The 12898-nt window shown below is 41.6% G+C and overlaps 1 protein-coding gene across 6 annotated transcripts in view; it reads left to right on the top strand.

Annotated features, from left to right (window-relative positions):
* Positions 1-12898, top strand: part of RELN (reelin) — a 357738-nt gene that overhangs the window by 1154 nt on the left and 343686 nt on the right. The window lies entirely within an intron of this gene.

Raw genomic sequence — 12898 nt, 5'->3', positions numbered from 1 at the left:
CTCCCATCATCCCCGATCAGTGCGATGGGGGTGGGTGGAGGAGATCACCAGATTGGGGAAAGATCCTTTTTGTGGGACTCGAGTTTGGCCCGACTCCAATGAGACCTCCGAGCCAACCTGATGTCCGCCAGCCGGTCCCGATGGACTCCGAGTCCCATCCCCCCCCCGCATCAGTCCCAATTTGGGGGGCAGGAGAAGAATCACCAGATGGAGAAAGGGTCTTTTTTTCTGTTTGGGATTTGGCGCGCGTGGCGATGGCTTTGATGGGGCGGGTGAGGGGGGGTGGGGAGCTTTGCCGTCTGTTTTTTGTAGTCCCGGGAAGATCGGGAGGCGAAATTGGGAAAGTTTAGGGTGGCGTTTCGTATGGTCTATGGAGATTCTCGGTCATCCAGGGCATGGTGGTCCCAAACGTTGCTTTTTTTCTTCCCTTCCCTCCTCACTTGTCTTTCCCCTTTTTCCTCCCCAATGGGTCTTACTATTTGCTCTTGTATTTTATTCTATAATCTAATAAAATGTTCAAATCCCAAAGGGTGCCTTTTCCCGAAGGCAACCGGACTTTTGAACTCTCCCATTTGTGCGGTTCGACGGCTAAATTACTGCGGAATTAACAGCCGAGGCTATTAGTTAACAAGAGAAGAGAAGAGAAGAGAAGAGAAGAGAAGGAAGGGATGGGAAGAAGAGAAGAGAAGAGAAGAGAAGAGAAGAGAAGAGAAGAGAAGAGAAGAGAAGAGAAGAGAAGAGAAGAAGATAAGGGAAGAGAAGAGAAAAAACTCCAGTTGCCTTTGGAAAGGAAAAAAAACAGCACCTTTGAAGTCGCATTGTATTTCTGGCACTTAAAATACTTCTCTCCGCTTCTCCCCATCCCGTTTGATGGGACTGGAGCGTGCTGTATATAGAGGGACAAGTACCTTCGCCAGCCGCCTCCCCCCAAAACCTCCGAAATCTTAAGAAATTCGCGCTTTCTGCCGCCAAAGTTGAAGATCTCCGCTTTGCTCCAATCGGGGGTTTCGGAAGCGCAGAGATCTGGAAGATGAAAATGAGCGTTTAAGACACTAATTCGCCTGTTTTTAGAGGTTGTCAAATAACGCTGTGCTTGTAGGTGCAGGAAATCGCAACCTTCAATACGTGGTAGATTTTTTTTTCTCGGGTTACGAAAGTCGGGAGGCTTGGGGGGAAAGGTTGGAGGACGAAACTCGGATCCCAGTTTGGCCATTAACTTCCCTTGGGTGGTCTCGAATCGCCTGAACTACCTGGGGAGGTAATTAGAAGTTAAAACAGAAGGGAAACCCCCCTCGGAGAGCCACCGAAACCTTCTCCGGGGGGAGAGGAGAGGGACAAATTGTCCGAAATAATAGCCTCGGCTGTTAATTCCGTGGCAATTTAGCTATCGAACGGCATGGCGAGCTGTTTATCGGTGGAAGAGTTTAAAAGGAGGGATGAAAGAGTTGGAGAATGAACTCCGAAGACGACAAAGGCGCTTGGGAATTGGCTTCTCTTGAAAGCTGTTTGTGGATTCCCGGAGTGAAACGATTCTGCATACCGCACTGTGTTATGTGTAAGAAGAAGGTACATATTTGCAGGGAGAAAGGGATGAGTGGCCCCACCCTGAGCCCTCAAAGAGAGGGAGGGGATGAAAATTCAGATTAGCAAAAGGGCGACAGAGGCAATGCTGCTGGCTGCTTTCTTAAGACGGTGGTCATTTAATGAGGACTTCAAGAAACATTCAGAGGGTGGGGATCAAATAGAAACACACACACACACACCCCAACCTCGTGGGCATTGCCTGCAGGTGTTGGCTGCTTGTTTTAACTGTGACATAAAACGAAAATGACTGATTGTGGGTGGAATTGATGTGTTACTTGGTGTTACAGAAGCAAGGAGATCCTTAGGGGGCTGTGCCTTGTATATGAATTGAATATCATGCCATGAATATCAGTAGCCCAGAGTGAATTTTATCTTTTCCCTTTGTATAAAATTCCCTTTGTATTCCCTTTTCCCTAGTGTATAAAAACTAACTGGTTTGAGGGCTCTTCTTGTGCTCTCTGAACATGGCAGTGGCCAGCATGGACGGTGTATCCTGGTTTGGGCCAAGAAATCTCTGCCAGAAAACCACCAAGCTCAAGGAGCCCTCATGTCAACCCAGAGAGCTATAAATATTCTCCTTTAGTGGTACTAAAGTTGATAGTTTCCTCTTGCCATAACAGTTCTTCAAAAGAAACTCTTATTTAGGGAAAAGGAATGCAAAAGCTAAGCCTAACTCTCAAGATTTGGGGGAGAGATCTTTAAGGCTGTCTTGGGTGGCCTTTGGGATACTTTATTTTTCTTGAATAGATAATTGCCTTTTGGCTTGGAAAAAAAAACAACCCAGAGTTGAGTGGTGCCATTTACAGGTCACCCAATAACTTCCAGAAGAGTGATCAGCCACTATGACACAAGCCCCACCCACTCCCCGTGCCACCACTATGATTGAGCTTTGTCACTCTGTGTGACCTCAAGAAAGAGAATTGATCTGACAATACATGCTGAAAGCAAGGCTGGGATGCTCTCAAGTGAACCAGTGAGCCACTTTTATTGGAAGATCCCACATTGTCTATGTTTCCCCTTTCATATTTAAATGGAAGGGCTCCATCAGGCTAAAGTCCACTTCCTTTGGTGAAGGGATTTCTTTTTTTGGAGGGGCAGAAACTATTTTCATACATAAGGGCCCGTGAAAAACCACTTGTGGTGGGTTCTTTTTGTTGTTGTGCCGTTCTTTTCTGCTTTTCTCCATTTCTTCTTTCACACCAGGTGCATTATTCTCTGCCTTTCCCTCAAGGTGCAAACTGTCCAGCACTTCAGGAGTTGAATATCTCCCCAGCTCCTGAACCCAACTGCCTTCCAAAAAGCTAAGCAGGGTTGTAACTGGTTACTTAGTTGAATGGGAGACCAAACTAGCAGGTTGGGGGAAAATGCCCTAAAAGAAGGCAACGGCTACTTCAACGTTCCTAGAGAGAAAAATCCACGGCGTGTCCCGGTTTTAACACTAGGAATGCAACTCAACTTGATGGACACTCAGCATTTGAATTTTTGAGCATTGTCACTGAGTAGAAACTGCTATACAGCAGGGGTCCCCATCCCCCAGTCTGGACTGGCACTGGGCCTTGGCATGCTTGATCAGCATCGGGCCACACAAAAAAGTGAAGCCCTATCTACGGGATGCAGCCAGCACACAAAACCACACCCCCTCTGGTCCACGAAAAAAACTCTTTCCACGGAACTGGTCCCTGGTGCCCCAAAGGTTGAAGGCTATTGCTACAGAGAACTCAGTAGGTGGTTATAAAAAGAAGGAAATCTGACACTGAGCTATAGCAATATCCAAATAAATTACGATGGTCAAAGCACATTCTGTTGTCTCCAGCAATATCATCTAACACACTTACAGAAAAAAAACCAAGCATCTTTGCATCTTTTTCTAAATGTCAAGGGAGTGGATTCACAATGCAGCTCTTGAGACCAGAGAGAAGGGACATCTTTAGAAGAGCTTTTCCTACAGATCCTAATATACAGAAAGATTCATAATAAAACATGTTATTCCTCTTTCCTTTGGAGGTTTCAACACCTGCATAACCCATTACCACCATACAGTATAGGCATCTATCCCCAAAGCTATCTTTATGTATTGCAATGAAGTGGCTTCCCTGTAAATCTTTTATTTTCATGTTGTGAAAATCACCCCCTCCGGCACACCTCAAATATCTCATTTATGTACATATTACGTTTTTCAGTCCAACACCTCCATCTGATAAAGCAAAGAGTATTTAGTATCAAGGATTCAAGTTCACAGTGCACGCATTTCCTAAATAGGCTTATATTTTTTTAAAGCTCATCTCAAAGAAGCTGGAAGGGTTGGTAGAAATGCCTGTCTGTGGGAACAAAGAGGAAGAAAGGAGTAGAGGAATAAAGAAGATTAAGTTACTATTCGTTCGGTTAACTTCTGCTATTTTCTTGATCTCAAAGTTTATGATCAAACAATTCCAATTTGTTATGTCTTTATTAAACCGCCACGTATACCACGCAGTTACTTCCTTACCTTTTCGAAGAAAGCAGCAGGCTCAAAAATCTTGTTCTGCACTACAGTCATATACAGGAAAGATTACCATATAAATGTGGCAGGAGAAACTATAGACAAATCATAGGAAAACGAAATGCAGAGAGACTAAACTGATAATTAAAGGCGTGGAAATGTTGAATACTAAGCAAGACTCCCTTGCATTGATAAGATAACTTTTTTTGTTTTACCACATGTGTTAGTTAGTGTTCAGGCCACAAAAGATAAAATTGTATTTCTTGATGAACTGTAGATTAGCTAGCTTTATCACACTACGGGTGTCACGGGTTAGGCTGCAAGAGATAGAACTCTTCATGGATTGTAGTTCAGCTGTTTAGTGCTGATATGTAGCTCTGAGGTTCTTTTGTTCAGGAGCATTTATACCAAGGCTGTTGGGTACCTTTCTTAAACCAGCTTTATTTTAAATGGATCCCTTTTGTGAATTTCAAAAACACAGTCCCTGAGATTTACATTTTTATCTTTCAAATTATTTTGCCCAGGCGTAGAAATAAGAAGTGATTAATTCAGTTAGGGTTTTGTTTGGGGTTTTTTGCATCACCATATATCATGATATGAAAGATAGATTCTCTCTTGTTGAGGAATCTGAAAGCTAATATCTCTTACTCGACTAAAATGGAGAGAGTAAACTGTATTATACAAAGCCTTCTCTGATTAATATCTAGATGGTAAAGGAATGGAAAATTTGGAATGTAGGCACTCCAGTCCTAAAACAGTTGAATGGGATTAATCTCAAGAATGTGTATGTTAATGCCACACTAAACTTTACCTGGGAGTACAGTATATTGTGATGACTTCCAAAGAAACAGAACAGAAAAACAGATTAGTTTCCATCCATTGCTTCTTGTCCAGCCTTCAGGAGTTTTGGAGAATTAGAATTGGTTCATTAGGTAATATGAGTAAGGTGATTGACAGCTGTTTTCCCCATATTCATCATTAATTGTATTGGGTAGACTTCTTAGGAACTGAATTTTAACAATACCTGGAGCATTACATATTGCCAATCCTTGCGTCAAATATCACTAGAACTTAGGAGGGGTTAATGTCATGCCCTTGGTGGAGTCAGACTCTGAGGGAGAGGAGGAACAACCAACAGGGTGTGGAAATGTGGCTCCGGAGGTTGTGGAGGAGGCTGGGGAAGGGCAGAGGCTGGCTGGGCAGTCAGAGGAAGAAGCAGGCCCATCCCCTCTGCATCCTAGGACACGCAGGGAGGAACGGAGAAGGAAGCAACTTGGCTTACAAGAGAGGAAGCGGCCACGATCCCCCTCACTGGTGGCAGCTGGGGAGACTAGTATATAAGAGAGACAATTACAACACAGCATTGCCAGAAGCAAAGCGTACACATTGTACACATGTTGTGCATTGACAATAAACGTCTGATTTGATTTTGATTTCAGGGAAAGGCGTAAGATGGGGCAAAACTCACTTAACAAGTTTCTCACTTAACGACATAAATGTTGGGCTCAATTGTGACTACCTGTAGTTGAATTTAGATGAACATTTACTTTTTTTAAAATAATAAATTCTAACAGTGGACAGTAGCATGTAATCTAATAAGACACAAGGAATTCTGTATATGCTCTAATATCTCACTGCTGTTGCATGTTTCAAGCATTCAGCTTGCCTCATTTTACCTTATGGAAAGGCTAGCCCTTGTTACCATGGATCTGCAATCTTCAGGTGCAAACAAAAATATATGGACACGTATGGATGGTCAAGAAGTGGAGTAGTTATGGTGGTCTAGTGGTGAAGACACTCGCCTCCTACTCGGAAGGTTGAGAGTTCAGTCCCAGGCAGTGGCAGACATTTCTCTATCTGGGTGCGAAGTCAGTCGGTTCAAATACTGGTCCGACGAACCAGATGTAAATTTCACATCCGGTTCGTGTGAACCAGCCTAAATTGGCTGAATCCCACCCTTGGGACTATGTGACATCCAGGAAAGCAGTAGATTAGAGGCCTCGCTGAGGGCTTACAGATTCTTTGGGTTTCTCCGGGAAGGATGGGAAAACTTCGAGACTGCTTGGTTTGTAGACTTCAAAGGTGGGTCCCTGCCAAATGGAACTAGCAAAAGGAATAAATACTGGAGTTTGTTCTGCCGGGATTTAACTCATCCTAACAGAAAGCCTACCTGGCACAAAGCCAGTGCAAGGGGAGGAGGGGAAACGAAAAGATCAGGACACATTCAGGAAATACGTTTGCGACCTTAGGTATTCAAGCAATGTGTGCACATCCAGCTTAGGGTCCTTGCTTTCCCTCCCAATCATTTAAAACAATTTTTTTTTCGGTTCCAAATTTTTATTCGTTTATCAAAATACAAAATGCAAAGAAAAATGGAAATAGGGGAGTTAAAAAGGAAGAAGAAAAAATGTGGGAGAAAGGGAAAAAAAGAGAAAAGAATAGAATAGAAAAACAGAGTTGGAAGGGACCTTGGAGGTCTTCTAGTCCAACCCCCTGCTTAGGCAGGAAACCCTACACCACTTCAGACGAAGGGTTGACCAATCTCTTCTTAAAAACTTCAGGAAAAGCAGTCACTCTTTTTAGCACGGTAGAATAATAACACATAGCCTCAACTTTTTACTTTTATATATACAATCTATACAATTCTATAATAATAAATCTATCAACGTTTCATTTTTTTCCACCTCAAGCACAAAGTCCAGAAGCGGTTTTCAAGTAGAAACAAATAACGGCATTCTTTTCTTTTATTAGGGCAATCAATTTAGCCATCTCTCCTAATTCCATCAGAAAAACTGGGAAAACTAAAACAATATTTTAACATCTTTTAAGGTATGTTGGAAGGAATATCCTTCTGGGTTCAGTTCCAAGTGGTGGAAAAGACACTGGAATCATGGAAGTTGCTTGGAAAGAAGGTTTATTGACGAACAGGTTCACATGCCTTGGAGCTCTTGGGTGAAAAAAAGGGAAGAGATGCTGAGAGTCCCTGGATTTTATACTCCCTCTGGCTTCGAACTTCCTGGGGCACAGGAAGAATATCCTGATTGGTTGCTGTCAGAGGTCATAGCTAGCTTTGTAGGTTGTCTGTGTGCTAAGTTTGGTTGAAACTTGGTGGGTGATGCAATGAAGGGAAATTCAATGGCTCTGCCTGAAGGAGGTAGATCTTTGTTATGTAGAATAGACTGGCCCAGGCCTTAATGGCCCATTAGCAAAGGTGTGTGTGTGTGGCGGGGGGGCTGAGTTTCTGCCTCTCTGAGTTTCTACTTCTCTTTCAGGGGAAATATTCTGCCTTTTTAGTATATCCTAAGATATTTCATTTTTTTGGAGAGGGGTGGGTTTTTCACTTCCAACAATACTAAATTAATAATAGAAGGGTAGAAGCTGAAGTATTCATTGACAGGTAGGACATTGCAATGTATGATTTTATATACCATACTTAGATCAGACTGAAGACAGCGTAATTCAAGGTTTTCTAGGTCTAGAATTTCAAGTCTGGTGGCATAAGGTATTCTGAAACGAGTAGAGGAGTGGAGAACTCTTCTTGTGAAGTATTTCTGGACTTTCTCAACTGTGCTAATATCAGATATGTAATGTGGGTTCCAGATTGATGAACTGTATTCGAGTATTGGTCTAGCAAATGTTTTGTATGCTTTCTTGTGTGTTTGATATTTAGAAAAATGCAGTAGAGAGTGGCTTAAAACTTAATTGTAACAGAAATTCAGTGTGTTAAAGATTGGTGTGCGTGGTGGATATCTACAACTACAGTGTTGTTTCTCAACTTTGACTGACTGAAGAATTCTGGAAGTTGAACCCAATGGTGCTTTTCCAAAAGGCAACTGGACTTTCTTGTGTTTTTCCTTGAAAATGTTTCACTTCTCATCCAGAACTGAAGAAGCTTCTTGGATGAAAAGCGAAACATTTTCAAGGAAAAACCGAGAAAGTCCAGTGGCTTCTTGAAAAAAGCACCTTTGGGACAACCAAGTCCTGGATGATTGAGAGTCTTCATAGACACCTCTCTTATCACTTGTGTAGGGATTAATCATTTTCAGCTGTGTTGTAAAGTCTCATATATTATCTAAAGAACAGAGCTGCACTCTAAACCAAGTGACCTTGTGTTACAGTGGTGGGATTCAAATTTTTTTACTACCGGTTCTGTGGGCGTGGCTTGGTGGACGTGGTGTGGCTTGGTGGGCGTGGCAGAGGAAGGATACTGCAACATCCCCATTCCCTCCCCACCCCACTAACCTGCTTTCCAGCTCCATTCTCCTGGGCAGGGCAACCAAAGAAGACCCAGCCAATCAGCTGGGACTTGATGGGAGGCAGAGAATAGATGGGGGCAGGGCCAGTCAAAGGTGATATTCGCCGGTTCTCCAAACTACTCAAAATTTCCGCTACTGGTTCTCCAGAACCAGTCAGAACCTGCTGAATACCACCTCTGTTTCCATACCTGAAGAACAGAGCCAGATAAAGTTATGAGGATATAAATTATATATGGATGTAAAATTGTCCTTTGATTGAGCAAGGACACCTCTATCACCTCTATCTACATCAGGGGTCTCCAACCCTTGGCCACTTTAAGACTTGTGGACTTCAACTCCCAGAGTTCCTTAGCCAGCTGAATTCTGGGAGTTGAAGTCCACAAGTCTTAAAGTGGCCAAGGTTGGAGACCCCTAATCTACATCACTTTGTTCCTCTTCATCCAACCCATTAATATCAGACACTGTTGTAGGATTTAAACCCAACTTTCTGGCATTTTGACCTTTGATTACATTTAGCCACAGGTGGGAAGATATTGGCTCAATTCCAGATTCCAGATTTTTTTTCCTTGAGGGGGGAGTGTAGATCTCGAATACCCAATTCTCAAGGTCAAACCCATCTGTCTTTTGAGACTTAACTTTCCCGGATCGTTGCTTACTCAAAAAGTGTTGGAAAACCCCTCTCGGTCGCTCTCAGGCATCTTTGAATTAACTACGCAACCAGATAAAATGTTTGCAGTTCCTGAAATGACAACATGCACCCAATGTAAGTTGTATTAAATTAGCTGAGAGTAAAGAGAATGCGAATTCTGGCCAAGAATATCAATTTCTCTTCACTGCAAAAGAGACCTGCCCCAAGTTTGACAGCTGCTCTTTGCAGAAGACTTACTGTTTTTCCCACAATATCAGCTTATTAGGGGAGCCTCTGATTTGGATGGAGCAGCAGATCCCAAGTGTCACGCTCAGCCTTGAATAGCTTGGAAAGATCCAACTCCGAAACCTTGAAGAAGTCTAGTGAGCAATGAATCTTGCATGTTAGGAAGCAAGCCACTCTGCATTTACAAGTTTGATTATATATTTAATTCTTCTCTTTAAATGAGAGATATTCCTAACTTTCCCCCTTCCATATTAGAAGAAAGATGTGGGACTCCACTCCATTATATAAAGCAGGAAAAAGCAAAACCGTTTTGCCTCCAGGAATGATATGTGCAATTAGTGATGTCTTTGTCCCTTTTGGAAATTCTTCATATCTTTCTGTAAACATTTCCTGCTTGTACTTGTTTAAGGAAAATGTTCACTGTTTGTTGAACTTTGCTGTTGTTTTTGTGATTCCGTTTTCTCTCATTTACGCCAGATCTCATAGGCCCTTACTTGATATCATATTGCTTTATCAGTGCAACATCACAAAACATTTAAACTCCCTTGATCTAATTATGCAACCAGAATGGTTTCTCCTTCAAATTAGGCTGAGTAGAAAGCAACATACTGGCTATAGAAAGGATGCATGTTATCTGCTAAGACATTGGCCTGTCTTTGAACTTTGGCAAAACAAATACTTACAGTAATTAAACAAGCGGTTTAAAATAGAGTTAAGAAGAGATGCATGAAGCTATCAAAATATTTGGTACTGATACTGTATAATTGTCGGTCTAATGATACAGTCGTTCCAAGCATCTGTTTAAATGAGGCATGTCAGAAGGACTAACATAGCTTAAAACATTTTGCATACCGATTTGTGATGGCAATAGAAGTAAGCTAATGTGTTATTCTTCCATCTGTACCAGTCTATTGTATAATAGATATTTTTTTTTCTTTTTTACAATTGCCTATTCAGAAATAGCCCCCGTGAAAATGTTGCAATGCAGAATGAGGTTCCAGGAAAAATTATGTCATCATTTCACAGCTTTTAGTCCATCTGGCCCTTTGGCTCTTTTTCATATGGCATATTTTTATTAAGATTTTTTTGGGGGTGGGGTGGGGGTAGCTCTGCAAGAATGAGGTTCTCTTAAACTGGTTGATTGCTCTTTTTCAACGAGTCCTGTTTTAACAAACGAAGATGGCAAAATTTACCAACCCAGCATTCAATTGGGGGAAATCATTAGTGTATCGGATTAGTTGATATAAACAAAGGATTTAATTAAGGAGACACATTTGGCCACTGCCACGTCAAATCGGATGACATAGAACGATTGTATATCCTTCTAATCTGAAGAAGGGTTCTCTCTGAAATGACTAGAACCAAAAGTAGACCTTAATTCACGTTGTCATTACTTACTTATATTTTTATTATTTATGTGGTTGCTGATGGCACACAGGCGACTTTGAGCTGCTGCAAGATTTAGGAAAAAACCAAACCACAACTTAACTAATTAGCTTAGTTGTTGCTGTTCAGTTGCTAACTTGTGTCTGACTCTTTTCGATCCCATGGACCAAACACCAGGCCCTCCTGTTTTCCACCGTCTCCTGGAGTTTGCCCAAATTCACGTTCGTTGTGTCAATGACCCTATCTTACCATCTCATCCTCTGCTGTTCCTTTCTCTTTCTGTCTTTCCCAACCTCAGGATCTTTACCAATGAGTCTTCTCTTCTCATTAGGTGGTCGAAGTATTTCAGCTTCAACCTTTAGTCAGGATTGATTTCCTTTAGGATCGACTGATTTGATCTCCCTTCCTCTTTCTTTCTTTCTTTCTTTCTTTCTTTCTTTCTTTCTTTCTTTCTTTCTTTCTTTCTTTCTTTCTTTCTTTCTTTCTTTCTTTCTTTCTTTCTCTCTTTCTTTTCTTTCCTTTCTCTCTTCCTTCTTTCCTTTTTCTTTTTCCTTCCTTCATTTTTCTCTCCTTTCCTTCTTTCTTTCTCTTTCCTTCCTTTCTTCCGCTCTCCTTCCTTCCTTCCTTCTTCTTCCTTCCTCTCCTTCCTCTTGCCTGCCTGCCTGCCTGCCTGCCTGCTTTCTTTCTTTCTTTCTTTCTTTCTTTCTTTCTTTCTTTCTTTCTTTCTTTCTTTCTTTCTTTCTTTCTTTCTTTCTTTCTTTCTTTCTTTCTTTCATCTTCCTCCCTTTTCATCCTGTCCCTTGCCATTGCCCTTTCTCTCTCTTTCTCTTTCCTTTTCCCTTTCCTAATTTTTCTTTCCTTCCTGCCTTTATTATTTTTACAACTAACTCAAAGCAAGTTTCTTGCCTGATGCCTTAACCACTAAATCAAACTGACTCTCCCACCTAGGAAGTATGACCACCAAACACTTTTCACAGAGGAAATGCTAAAATACTGTTTTTCTGCTTTGAGTTCAATGGGCAAATGTCCTTCTGCCATTTACATCTTTAAATGGGGAAATCATAAATGCCAGCAAAAGTAAAAAGGCAGGTGTTAAATGGATTTTGTCCCAAGACAGCTACTGTGAGAAGCAGAAACAGGTAATAACTAATCACATCGAATTAATTTTCCTTTATGATTTGGCTGTAATCATGTAAACCTGGAGTTTTGTTCATTAACATATTTGTGGGTTCAGAACCTTAAATTTAACACTCCTGAGTTCATGTATTAAATACTGTGAAATTCACATTCACACGCTAACTTTGCCTTAGTCCTGATGTATTTTTTTAAAAACAAGACTAGTCTCCCCAGATAAATTTGTACACAAGCCTTCAATCAATTAATCAATCAATCAGAATAGAGTTGGAAGGGACTTTGGTCAAGCAGGAGATCTTATACCATTTTGGACAAGTGGCTGTCCAGTCTCTTCTTAAAAACCTCCAGTGTTGAAGCACCCACAACGTCTGACGGCAAGCAGTTCCACTGTTTAATTGTCCTCACCATTAGGAAGTTTCTCCTTAATTCCAGGTTGCTTCTGACCCTTCTTCCTTGTGGCAGCCCCTCAAATACTGGGATGCTGCTTTCATGTCCCCACGGTCCTTCTTTTCTCTAGAGTAGCCAATCCCAAACCCTGCAACCATTCTTCCTATGTTTTACTCCTCAGGCCTTTTAATCATCTTAGTTGCTCTTCTTTGCACCTTCTTTTTTCCAAATCTCTTTTTTGTAAAGCGGTGACCAGAACTGGATGCACTATTCCAGAAATGGCCTTACTAAGGCTTTATAAAGCGGTACTAACACTTCACGAGGATTTGATTCTGTGCCTCTGTTTATACAACCAAGGATTGTATTTGACTGCATTTGCAAAATGTACTTGAAGTACATTTTGCCACATCGTCATCTTCATAGACATCCCTCCTATGTTTATTAAGCATAATTGATTAAGTGTATGCTGTCATGCTCCTTGTAAATGGCTTCTTTACAAATAGTTGACAAGACCAAAGAGGCACAGACTGCATCTCCTTATCTTTCCCTACTTACACAGAGCGTATGTGCTCCAGATCAACCTCCCAGCAAGGATGTTTGGTTTCAGGCAATTAGATAAGCTTTGCGTTTCAACTCAAAAGGGAACGTTTAAAGCAAGCCTCTTGGTATCTCGTCACAGCACAGAATGCCCCCCTACCCCAACAATATTTGCAATAAATTAAACCTAAATTTTGCCATATTCAAATCTCATAATGGAGCTGATAATGCATTCCAGCCCCCCCAAATTTATTTTTTTTG

The sequence above is a fragment of the Pseudonaja textilis genome, chromosome 5 (assembly GCF_049901715.1).
Source record: "Pseudonaja textilis isolate UNSWEBS1 chromosome 5, rPseTex1.2, whole genome shotgun sequence".
In the NCBI taxonomy this organism is placed as follows: Eukaryota; Metazoa; Chordata; class Lepidosauria; order Squamata; family Elapidae; genus Pseudonaja; species Pseudonaja textilis.
Note: the sequence above shows the minus strand (reverse complement) of the source record. Positions and strands in the feature narration are given on the sequence as shown.